The sequence below is a fragment of the Pongo pygmaeus genome, chromosome 17, assembly GCF_028885625.2.
Source record: "Pongo pygmaeus isolate AG05252 chromosome 17, NHGRI_mPonPyg2-v2.0_pri, whole genome shotgun sequence".
In the NCBI taxonomy this organism is placed as follows: domain Eukaryota; kingdom Metazoa; phylum Chordata; class Mammalia; order Primates; family Hominidae; genus Pongo; species Pongo pygmaeus.
The window spans coordinates 74577677-74590376 of NC_072390.2; the positions used below are offsets into that span (position 1 = coordinate 74577677).

The 12700-nt window shown below is 44.4% G+C and overlaps 1 protein-coding gene and 1 long non-coding RNA gene across 6 annotated transcripts in view; both read right to left on the reverse strand.

Moving 5' to 3' along the window:
* The window catches only part of LOC134738460 (uncharacterized), a 129089-nt gene extending 123654 nt beyond the window's left edge, over positions 1–5435 (reverse strand). Inside the window, exons 1-2 of the long non-coding RNA XR_010124183.1 lie at positions 5375–5435; positions 2160–2227 (exon numbers count right to left, since the gene is read on the reverse strand). This is a non-coding gene — a long non-coding RNA (uncharacterized LOC134738460). The remainder of the gene's footprint in view (positions 1–2159; positions 2228–5374) is intronic.
* The window catches only part of CCBE1 (collagen and calcium binding EGF domains 1), a 260616-nt gene that overhangs the window by 221592 nt on the left and 26324 nt on the right, over positions 1–12700 (reverse strand). The gene's annotated exons all lie outside the window — the stretch shown is intronic.

The following is a 12700-nucleotide window of genomic DNA, read 5'->3' on the forward strand; positions in this document are numbered from 1 at the left end:
TTTTCTGCCTCAAACAAAAGCCCAACACATGTTTTTTTCAAATATGATATGAAGTAATTCAAAAATACCTTCTGAAATACTTAGAAAACGTGATTCACGGAAGCAATCAGCAAGAACTCTTCTCTCATTGGAATAACTATAATTCTGTGGCCCAAAGATCAACCACATATTTACAAATGTCCCTTTTTTGTCCAGACATACCAATACCTGGCAGACTGTGGGACAAAGGGAAAATGTATAAATAAATACATCTTTGTAAACTATTTCTTCCCATGACTATTCAATGATCATGGACTGGGAGGTATTTTTCTTTGTTTTTTAAAATACGTATTTTTTTCTCCCCTTGGCCAACACATTTTCCCTGGAGATAGTCCAACAATATAGAGCTAACATACTTCCATTGTGGAATTCATCTGGAAGATTTTGCAACTTAAGAAAACATCTCAGCCATCTGAGAGGCGTCTCTATGGATCTGCAGACTGGAGACCAACAACACAGTAAATATTTTTGGTCTAGCACAAAAGGAGTTTGGTAATTTGTGCAACTGAGCTTATTTATTTACAATAACTCACTGAAGAAGCTGGGACACTGTTCACATGCATTTGGTCTGGGGGTTAAGAATCCAGAGGGCCAAATATACACAGTGCCTGAGTCAGAATAGGGGTTCAATAAATATTTGTGGAACAAAGGGGTTTTGAGTCTTATATTCATTAGCTGACTGTTCTGACGCCAGACGTTTAATTCTTGGAAGTTTAACTTCCATAGTTAATGAAATGGGGTGAGAACAAGTCAATCCTCATTACTCAGGTAGTTATATTCTAGAAGGTGACCTCAAAAACTGAGTTGGCAAATATTGAGTCATTGGGGAAACACAGCGTGAGGTTCCCATAAGCCTCTGGCCACAATATTCTCAACCAATCAATACATAACCTTGTTTTACGTATATTTCTGTTTAAAGACACCTTATTTAATAGATTCTGCTGGCCCGGCATGGTGGTTCATGCCAATAATCCAAGCACTTTGGGAGCGCGAGGCGGGAGGATGACTTGAGGCCAGGAGTTCAAGACCAGTCTGGCCAACATGGTGAAACCCTGTCTCTACTAAAATACAAAAATTAGCGGGGCACAATGCTGCGCACCTGTAATCCCCGCTACTTGAGAGGCTGAGGCAGGAGAGTCGCTTGAACCCAGGAGGTAGAAGTTGCAGTAAGCTGAGATGGCACCTCTGTACTCTAGCCGGGGCAACAGAGTGAGACTCTGTCTTAAAAAAAAAAAAAAAAAATCACTGATTCATCCATGTTGAAGTTACAACCAGCAGCATTGTAACTCATGCTTCAACAGAGCTTATCTGGCATATGCACTTTCTCACAAGGCACATCACAGCCTTCTTGCATTTAGGAGCACTAGACATCTCAGCACTGCTCTTGGGGACCATTTTAAAACAGTGAAATCACCACCAACAACAAAAACACAAGACAGAGCTGCACAGACCGCAGAAGGGTACTTGTTTACTGAATAACAGCTGACACCAGAAGATAGACAGTCCCATTCTGCGACCTCAGCTGGGAATGTGCATAGTGGGACACTCATTTTTCACAGCTCTGGATGTGTCCTTGAATGACCATGAAAGTTCTGTACTGATTTGCAGATTACACACATATTTCAGCAAATACATAAATCTGCAAATTTACAATGTATATTACAAGGTGGATTACATTATTTGTACTCTACAAATAGAGATCAGTTATACTTTGTCATTTCCTAAATATTTTTTCCCACCTCAATGCCAGCACTATGGTAGGAAGGTGACCAGAACAGACAGGTTCCTTCCTCACTGCAATAATAGCCTAGAGGGGGGAAATTACACAAATAGTCATCCAAATGTATAATTACAAAATGTGATTACTGCATGATGTAGAAGCCACTGGAATGCATTGAAGGAGGCCATAATCTAAGAGCAGGTTCAGGGAGACCATGAGAGCTAAGCTCAGTCATAAAGTGCAGGCAGGAGTTAGCCAGGTGGAGAGGAGGGCATGCTGGCAGGCAGAATAGATGCAAATGCTCTAAAGCGAGTTTATAGGTAATTCATCCAGGTAATACATAAAAAGGTGCTTTACACATTCTAAAATCCTGTGCAAACGTAAGTTTCTTCGTGTATACCTGTAGTCCCAGCTACTTGAGAGGCAGGAGGATGAGTTCAAGCCCAGCCTGGGCAAAACATCAAGACCCTGTCTCAAAAAAATAAACATATATAAGGTTCTATCACAAAGGCTCACAATAGCAAAACAAAACCTAGAGAATGACTCCAAGTTCAATGTGCTTCATTTTTTTTAAAAAAAGTGAAATATAATTCAACAAATTACTTTAACAAAGATTTACTGGATATTTCCCATGTGCTAGGCACCAGGCTTGGTGCTAGGGATAGGAAGAAGGATAAGATACTTTTCTTACTATCATGGAGCAATTGCTGGGAGAACAAGATCCTAATGGGAAGGAGATTGTGTGCAAGCTTTCATAAAAGCAATGCCAGTCAGAGAGGAGGAAACTAGTGGTTTTTCTTTAGAGTGGTTGTGAAAAATGCACAAAGCAGGTAATATCTGAGCTTTAGTAATGAGGGTGTGAACTTCCTGGAATAGCGGGGAAGGACATTCCAACAGAAGAGAGAACATCAAGTCAACATATATCCTGATTTGCCTGAGACAGTGCCAGTGTTTGCCTATTTTATCAATGTGATTATGAAGAGTGCCCCTTTCATTTTTAAAATCATCCTGATTTGGATGACAAATTCTTCACTGATGCTGCAGAGTTCTGTGAGGCTGGGCCTTGAGAGCAGGGAGGATGGAAGAGATGTAGTTATGGATTGATGTCAGCAGGTAGACCAAGCCAGGAGGATGTCTCTGTAAGCAGAGTCAGGCACAGCTGGGTACGTTTGGGGGATTGTCTCAGGAAGATGACTTTCAGCAACATGAGAATCAGAAGGAAGACAATTCAGAGGCTGAGACCAAAGGGCATTATTCAGGTCAAGAGATAAGTTGAGTGGCAGTAGATATGTACAGGAGTTCCAATTCATGAGACTGTCATGAGGCAGAAGTGATGGGATTTGGTAATCAATTACATTATGAAAAGGCAGGGAAGAAGTGGATAACTCCCAAGGTTACAGTTTGGGAGGCTGGGCAGTTGATGAAGTCACTAACCAAGATTGAAAACACAAAGGTGGAGGAGAAACAACAGCAGGAGAAATAAGTTCTGCTTTGAATGTATTGTTTGTGGAGCCTGCACATCACGTTCAGGCTGCATTAACAAAATACCATGAACTGGGTAACTTATAAGGAACAGAAGTTGATTTCTCAGTTTTGAAGACTGAGAAGTCTGCGATTAGGATGCCAGCATGACTGGGTTCTGGTGAGGACCCTCTCCCAGGTTGTGGGCTGCTGAGTTCTCGTTGTATCTTCACACGGAAGGACAAGGAGCCCTATGGGGGATTTTATAAGGGCACAAATCCCATTCATGAGGGCTCCACCCTCATGACCTAATCACCTCCCACAGATCCCACCTAATCCCATCACCTTAGAGGTTAGGTTTCAACATATAAGTTTTGGGGAGACACACTCAGACCATAGCAAAGACCTCCAAAGAGAGAAGTGAAGCAGGTGACTGACATCAGAGAGAAAGGACAGTCCATATGTATGTGGCAACTGAGGATAAAGTAAATGGGAACAGAAGAGATTGCTATGAGAGAGAAGGGGCATAGACAGAGGAGAGACATGCTGTGAGAATCCTGAGCATGACCCCACCTACTGCAAGACACCCACAATAAACATTCAGCCCTAAATATAAACAATGGGCCTACTACACATACACATTAAGTAGCTTCAACATAAACCCTTTAGTCATGTCCACTCCTAGCCCTTTAAACCAGGCTTCTACCAATTAAGCACCTCATCCTACTGAGGAACTGCTGACCCTCTACCAGTCTGTCTCAGGAAGATGACTTTCAGCAACATGAGAGTCAGAAGGAAGACAATTCAGAGGCCGAGACCAGAGGGCATTATTCAGGGCAAGAGATAAGCCGAGTGGCAGTAGGGATGGCCAGAGGAGATCCAGTTCATGAGACTGTCTCATTCATGGGCACTATTAATAATCACATTTATAAAATAGGCAAATGCTGGCACTGTCTCAGGCAAATCAGGACAATACTGAAGAGGTGAGCTGAGGGAGAAGTAAAGTGAAAGACCGATCAACAGGCAGAGGAGGATCCATCTTCACCACCCCTCCCCTCTTAGGAGTTGCATTTTCTTGTGTAAGTCTGGTAGCAAAAGGCAGCTTTGACTTCAATAGGACCCTAGTGCAATTTTTTCCTCATTGCTTGCATGGAAATAATCAGATACAAGGCCAAGGCAGCTCCAAGCGTCAGCTGGTATTCTTCTTAATGCATGTACAACTTCCTAAAAACCAGTGTTCCCTGTCAACCAGAGTCCACCCTGAGACAAAAGCTCATGCAAGGGGATGTAGGCAAAAGTCTGTTTATGAGCTAATAACTGCAACTTCAGGTGACAGAGAAGATTCCCTGTCTCAGCATTTTTATCCTGATTTTACTGGTTATGGTACAGAAGGTGTATTGACTTCAGCTCTGTTCATTCGCATTAAAGGCCTCCAGTGATTAACAGCCAGGCTAAATGGTTGGGAATTGTGGTAGAAGGAATCCACAGGAATTTTTTATCCCATTTAAAATAAGTGTTGGGTAATCATTGTTGAGTTTACTAAATGAAGCAATTTAACGGGAAAATCTTCAGAAAGTAGGGGTATACCACATCATTTTAACCACCAATTTATCTGGCTGTTCATATTTTACAGATCCAACTGCAACATCTCACTGCTCCCGGAAACAACTGGGTATGACTTCACTGCATGTGGACAAGAGGAAAATGTGCTTTTCTTCTGAAAGCAAAGTAAAAGCCTCTAACATCAGGAAGCACTGCACTCAACAGCAGCACTGTTTACAGCTCCGAGGTGATGGATGTACCCCAGGCCACGCTCTTCCTGGGTAAGCATTTCCCACTAAAAAGCACACTGCTCACCAAGAGCAGAGCAAGTGGGTCTAGTGTGTCTGTGTTTGCTTTGCAGCTATTACTGTCAGCTGAGAAACCTGGCTTTAACCAAGCAGGAACACTGTGTGGGCCAAGATAACTCGTCAGTTCACCCACATGTATAGAATACATCACGTACAAAACACTGTTGTGGACAACTCTGGGAACAGGCAGTGAATGATTCAGTCTACCCACGGAGAGATTCTATATTAGTCCGTTTTCATGCTGCTGATAAAGACATACCCGAGACTTGGTGATTTACAAAAGAAAGAGGTTTAATGGACTTACAGTTCCACATGGCTGGGGAGGCTTCATAATCACGGCAAAAGGCGAGGAGGAGCAAGTCACGTCTTACATAGATGGCAGCAGGCAAAGAGAGTTTGTGATAGGAAGCTCCTGTTTTTAAAACCATCAGATCTCGTGAGACTTATTCATTATCATGAGAACAGCAGGGGAAAAACCCATCCCTATGATTCAATTACCTCCCATCAGATTCCTCTCATGGCATGTGGGAATTGTGGGAGTTACAATTCAAGATGAGATTTGGGTGGAGACACAGCCAAACCATATCAGACTCGAATCCTGTCACAGCTGGCAAAAGCACTGGCACTTCAATGGCTTGTCAGTGAAAGTTCCATTTTTGTGAAAACCAGGAGCAAATGACATACTACTTAAGGACACAGGCTGGCAGCATAAGCCAGCAACTGTGATCACCCAGGACGAAAGGCGTCACTCAGGGCTTGTGGAAACTGCTGTACCATCCATATGGAGAGGGTTTGCTGCTATCATGAAAGTTTCAGCAAAGCTACAGAGACTTTTTTTTTTTTTTTTTTTTGAGGTGGGGGGGTAGGGGCGGGGCACAACATTGTGAACGTATACAAGGCACATTTTTAAAGTTACAAGGAGACTGGGCGTGGTGGCTCATGCCTGTAATCCCAGGACTTTGGGAGGCCGAGGCAGACGGATCATGAGGTCAGGGGATCAAGACCATCCTGGCTAACATGGTGAAACCCCATCTCTACTAAAAATACAAAAATTAGCTGGGTGTGGTGGTGCGTGCCTGTAGTCCCAGCTTTCCAGGAGGCTGAGGCAGGAAAATCGCTTGAACCCGGAAGGCAGAGGTTGCAGTGAGCCAAGATCGTGCCACTGCACTCCAGCCTGGGCAACAGAGCGAGACTCAGTCTCAAAAAATAAATAAATCAAGTTACAAAAGGCCAGGCTCAGTGGTTGATGCCCATAATCCCAGTGCTTTGGGAGCCCAAGGTGGGAGGATTGCTTGAGGCCAGGAGTTTGAGACCAGCCTGGGCAACATAGTGAAACCCTGTCCCTACAAAAAAAATAGCCAGGCCTGGTGGCATATGTCTATAGTCCCAGCTACCCAGGAAGCTGAGGTGGGAGGATCATTTAAGCCCAGGAGTTCAAGGCTGCCGAGAGCCATGACTGTGCCATTGCAATCCAGCCTGGTGACACAGGGAGACCCTGACTCAAAACATTAAAAAAATAAAGTTACAAGGCACATTTTTCCATTTCATAAGGATTGTATACTCCAGAAAAATTAGCAACTGCAGATGTATTTCTCCAGGGCCAAGGAGGAAAGTTTTGTGATGGAGCTGTTTACAAGGGTGTGCACAGGGGTAAGAATGCCAATCCAGGACATGAAGCACTGAGGGGCTGGCAACAGCAGGAAGCTGCTACCCCATCACCTGAAGAGGTAAGGAGAAAGAGCCGGTGCAGGAAGGCAATGAGATGTGAGGCTAAAGTCATAAGAGGGACACTGACAATGACTGTGGCCCTTCCTAGAGGTACGCAGCCAATACCAACCCACCACTCTGGAGAAAGCTGAGAAGGAAATACACCAGCCTCTCTCCCCTCATCCCCTGATCAGCTGCTGGGTGTGTCACTGGCTGTATCCAACAGAAAGCCAGATGGCACTCAATTCATTCCACAGAGTCAGCCTACAGAACCCAGGACACAGAGCAGGACAGGAAAGAATGGGGAGTGGGTGTAGAGTGGCAAAGAATATGCAGCACAACAGGAAACGGTAATTTTCCCTGTTCATCTGCAAGAACCCCACTACCAGAAGACAGAAACTTTGGCTCATGGAGTCACTGAATATTTCTGTAAAACTGGATAAAAATTTAGGTGTTACGATGGACACAGGGAGAGGAACATCACACACCGGGGCCTGTCGAGGGGTGGGGAGCTAGGGGAGGGATAGCATTAGGAGAAATACGTAAATGTAGATGACAGGTTGATGGGTGCAGCAAACCACCATGGCATGCGTATACCTATGTAACAAACCTGCACATTCTGCACATGTATCCCAGAACTTAAAGTATAATTAAAAAAAAATTTGGCCGGGCATGGTGGCTCACTTCTGTAATCCCAACACTTTGGGAGGCCGAGGCGGGTGGATCACAAGGTCAGGAGTTCAAGACCAGCTTCACCAAGATGGTGAAACCCAGTCTCTACTAAATATACAAAAATTAGCCAGGCACGGTGGTGGGCGCCTGTAATCCCAGCTACTCTGGAGGCTGAAGCAGAGAATTCCTTTTACCTGGGAGGCGGAGGTTGCAGTGAGCTGAGATCACGCCACTGCACTCCAGCCTGGGCAACAAAGCGAGACTCCATCTCAAAATAATAATAACAATAACAATTAGGTGTTACATATATACATGCTTTATAAAAATGAGTATATATTTCATATGTAACCTGCTTTGTTCACATAATATATCATAAGCATCTTTTCATCTCAGAAAAATATTCATTGAAATAGCTTCCATTCTATGGACAGACCCAAAATTATACTCTTATCATTGCACATTTAGGTTTTGTTCAGTTTATATTAAAAAAAAAAAGTGAGATTAAGCAGCCTCAAATGATGCCTCTTTGCACATCCTTAATTTCCCTAGGATAAATTTCTAGACATGGATTTCTCACATGGCTAAGGCTGCCTCTGTGCATAGTTAGTTTACCGGCACTTTGTAAGTGCAATATGTCCAGGCATTGTGCTGGATAATGGTTTTCCATAAGTATTTTTTATTTATTTTTTTATTTTTATTTTTTGTGTGTGATATGGAGTCTTGCTCTGTCGCCCAGGCTGCAGTGCAGTGATGTGATCTCGGCTCACTGCAACCTCTACCTCCCAGATTCAAGCAATTCTCCCACCTCAGCTTCCGGAGTAGCTGGGATTACTGGGATTACAGACACATGCCACCACACCTGGCTAATATTTGTATTTTTAGTAGAGAGAGGGTTTTACTATGTTGGCCAGGCTGGTCTTGAACTCCTGTGACCTCAAGTGATCCACCCGCCTCGGCCTCCCAAAGTGCTGGGATTACAGACATAAGCCACCTTGCCCGGCCAACATAAGTCACTTATAAAGATGAAGTATTGCCTTTTTAGCTACACTTATTTTCCAATATGGTATTGCCAGTCTCCTCCGCCACTCTGCCCCTCTAGCTCCCATAACCCCTCACAGATATTGTTTATAAACATTAAAAGACTTGGACAATATTCCTGAATAACAAGGCTCCATGCTAGCTATGCCCTGCTACAGGCTGATACTGCCTGTGTCCAACTTATTCCCACCAGCCGTCTTGTTTTCCTTTCCCTGGAAAGAGGGTTCTGACCAACAGCTCCTTGGCTTACTCCGTGAATCAACAGGACATCCTGGCTATGACCACAGCACTGGAAGGTGAGGAACAGGGAATATCTGTGGCTGAGAGGAAAGCTGGAGTCAAGAGAGGCACTATTGGGGAACACATGGGTATCGCTCCTCGAGGCCCATGTGCACCTACGTGGCTCCAGGCTGTCCCTGTGTCTGCAAGAAAGCTGCTTGCAAGCCCAGGTCTCCAGGCTTAGACTGGAGGAGCACCTGCGGTGCCCTTGTGCTCTCAACCTGGACATCATGAAGTGCTGGAGATGACTTCAGGTTCCCTCAACATCTCTCCCCAAACTTCCAGAGGGGCACTGGAGTTAGGGTGGTACAATGAGAAGTACCTGAACATGGTGTCAGTCCCACCTTTCTGCTGCAGGACCTAGGATAGATTCACTACATCTGGCTTGCATTTCCATGGGAAATAATTACTAACACCATGGGGTTGTTGTGTAAATATACCCAGCACAGTGTATAGCAGAGAATAGGCACTCAAAAAAATGGCATCCATGATGATTACTGATGCTACATTTGTCTGAATATTTGGCTGCTACGAAGTAACAGTGACTTCAGATAGATGTTTTTCTCGTGTAAACAGCACAGGGCTGATGCAATCATGTACCTCTGCTTCTTGCCTTTCCATCTTCAACATGTGCTTCTATTTTAGTTCCCATACCATGTCTGTATTCCAGAAAGCAGGAGGGGGTGGGGAAAGGGTGGAGGAGGAGCATGTGCCTTATTACATAGGTGGCAAAACTCAGAAGTAAAACTTCTGAGTGAAAATTATAATAAAAGTGAAAAATTATAATAAAAACTTGTGGTTTTCATTACAATTTTTTTATCCCACAAACTAAAGAAATGGACACTCTTGCAGGAATGATTTGGGGAAGAAAAGTCAATATATAAATGGTTAACTAATTCATTCCTCTTCAAGGTGGGAGAAGGAATAAGAAAGCGGGGATGGCAAATGTCTGAGAAGAGGCATGGGCTTAGGGTCAACAGGATGTTCCTAAGGGAAGGCGTGTGAGCCTGGAAACATGACCAGCTTCTTTCATAATGAGGATTTGTCTCATGATCATGCATGCGTGTGCCAAGTAATACTCCTGCCATGTAACCACCTCCATATGAATGTTTCAAAGCAGACCGGTCTATCTCTTCCTTAGCAAGTGATTCTATATCTTACACCAAGGACTCCATTATCCTAAATAATTTTCAATCCAGCCAGGTATGGTGGCTCACACCTGTAATCCCAGAACTTTGGGAGGCCGAGGCGGGAGGATCACCTGAGGTCAGGAGTTTGAGACCAGCCTGGCCAACATGGTGAAATGCCATCTCTGCCAAAAATACAAAAATTAGATGGGTGTGGTGGCTAGCGCCTGTAATCCCAGCTACTTGGGTGGCTGAGCCAGGAGAATCACTTGAGCCCAGGAGGCAGAGGTTTCAGTGAGCCTAGATCACACCACTGCACTCCAGCATGGGCAAAAAGAGTGAAACTGTCTCAGAAAAATAATAATTTTCAATCCTATCACTCCATCGTACAAGGCATTTTAGAAGTTCATCAAAATCTAAACCCATGATTGACGTTCAAAGCTATGCCACAACTTGGCCTCAAGCAAAGCTCTGCAAAGGGCAGTTGAATATACTTTAATGATCATATTAAGGGAGACTTAAGTATCACTGGGTTTGGGGAAAGGGAGGCAGTAGCTGCTGACAGGTCCTGAACGCTAGGAAAGTCATTTGAGTACCCTACAATAAGAAGTGACCAGTGGTGGCCGGGTGTGGTGGCTCATACCTGTAATCCCAGCACTTTGGGAGGCCAAGACTGGCAGATCACTTGAGCTCAGGGGTGTGAGACCAGCCTGGGCAACAGGGCAAAACCCCATCTCTACAAAAAATACAAAAATTAGCCAGGTATGGAGGCATCTATATTCCCAGCTGCCTGGGAGGCTAAAGTGGGAAGATTGCTTGACCCCAGGAGGTCGAGGCTGCAGTGAGCCATGACTGTACCATTGCATTCCAGCCTGGGCAACAGAGTGAGATCTTGTCTCAGAAAAAAAAAAAAGTAAGAAAAAAGAAGTAACTGACTTCTTCTTCAGTCACTGATGGAGGAGACAGTCTTCAGCAAGGAAAGTGATAGGACATAGGTTTCCTTAATGGCACTTCCAAAGACCAGCAGCTGTGGGATGAACAGAGCTCAGTAGGAAGAGATAAGGCAGGACGGTGGTCATTTGGAACAACTGTGTTGAGTGAGGGATGAGGTGATACAAGCCTGAACACAAGCAGTGAAGGGAAGGGGAAAGGCATGCTCAAAGGCTGGTATTGTGTGTCAGATTAGATAAAAGGATGGTGGGAAGGTTAAAAAAAAAAAAGTGGGGGGTAGTCAGTATTTACTCCTAGACAGCAGGTTTAATGAGCTAGAAAAATGCTAGCTCTAATGGCAATAACAAGAAAGTTGGCAGGACGCTGGTTTGCAGATAACATACAGATGACAAATTCAGCTAAGGCGAAGCCTGCAAAACCCTCAACAGGACGGAAGAAAGGATCAAGGATTTCAGCCATGGACGTGGAGACTGCCCATTCACATAGAATTCTACGTGCATTAGCATAGGTACAAAAAGAGTAGAACCTGGGGCCACAGGCTCTAAACTATTATGAACAGGAACAAAAAGGGAATAAAATAGAATAAAAATGTGGTTGGAGTAGCTGTTTGGAAAATCAGAGTAGTATCATGAGACTAGAAGTCAAGACAGACAGAGGTCACATGAAGGAGGATCATGATCCATGGGGTGGTGGGTACAGACCACCAGTGCAGATGACAGTGGTAGATGGTAACTTGTCTGCAGTAAGCAACAATCCTCCCATTCCTGAGCACAAGCTGCTGCTGTCCCATATCTAGACTGGCTGGCCCTGTCACCTGCTTTGATCAATATTATGCAATGAAAGCAGCCTGTGCTAGTTCCAGTTTTCAGTAATTTGGGACTCAAAAGCTACCTCAGACTGCTTCTGTCTCTGCACTTGGAATGCTTATATGCCATAAACAGATGCCCTGCCTAGACTACTGATTGATGAGGGACCAAGTGGAGAGGTCAGCTGGAGGAGAACTGAAGCATTTCTTCTGGCATCCAGCACCCAGACTTCAGACACATGAGTGAGGCCCTCTCAGCTCCTCCAGTGCCGGCTGAACCACTGCAGCCTGCATCATCTGGAACCAAGCCAAACCTTCTCTAACGAGCCTTGCCCAAATGGCAAGCCCATAGAATTGTGAGCAAGAGAATAATTGTTTCAAGCTACTAAGTGTTGCGGTGGTTTGTTATGCTGCAACAGATGAAGGATACAAGAATAAAACTGTATTTTATAAGTGGGAACTAAACTATGAGGATGCAAAGGTATAGGACTTTGGGGACTGGGGTGGGGGGAAGGGTGGGAAGGAGTGAGGGATGAAAGACTACAAATTGGTTTCAGTGTATATTGCTCGCGTGATGGGTGCACCAAGATCTCACAAATCACCACTAAAGAACTTACTCATGTAACCAAGTACCACTTGTTCCCCAAAAACCTATGGAAATAAAAAAAATTTTTAAGACTAAGAAATAATCAAAAGTCAACTGGAAACATGACTCCACCATGGCTCCACTGCTGGTAAGTTATGAGACTGAGAAAGTTGCTTGACAAACCTAAGCCTTAATCATCTCTTCTGGAACATGAGGATTAAAAATAGTTTGTTGAGGCCAGGTGTGGTGGCTCATGCCTGCAATTCCAGCTCTTTGGGAGGTCAAGGTGGGTGAATGACTTGAGGTCAGGAGTTTGAGACCTGCCTGGCCAACAGGGCAAAACCCTGTCTGTACTAAAAATACAAAAATTAGCTGGGTGTGGTGGCAGACACCTGTAATACTAGCTACTCGGGAGGCTGAGACAGGAGAATTGCTTGAACCCAGGATGTGGAGGTTGTAGCGAGC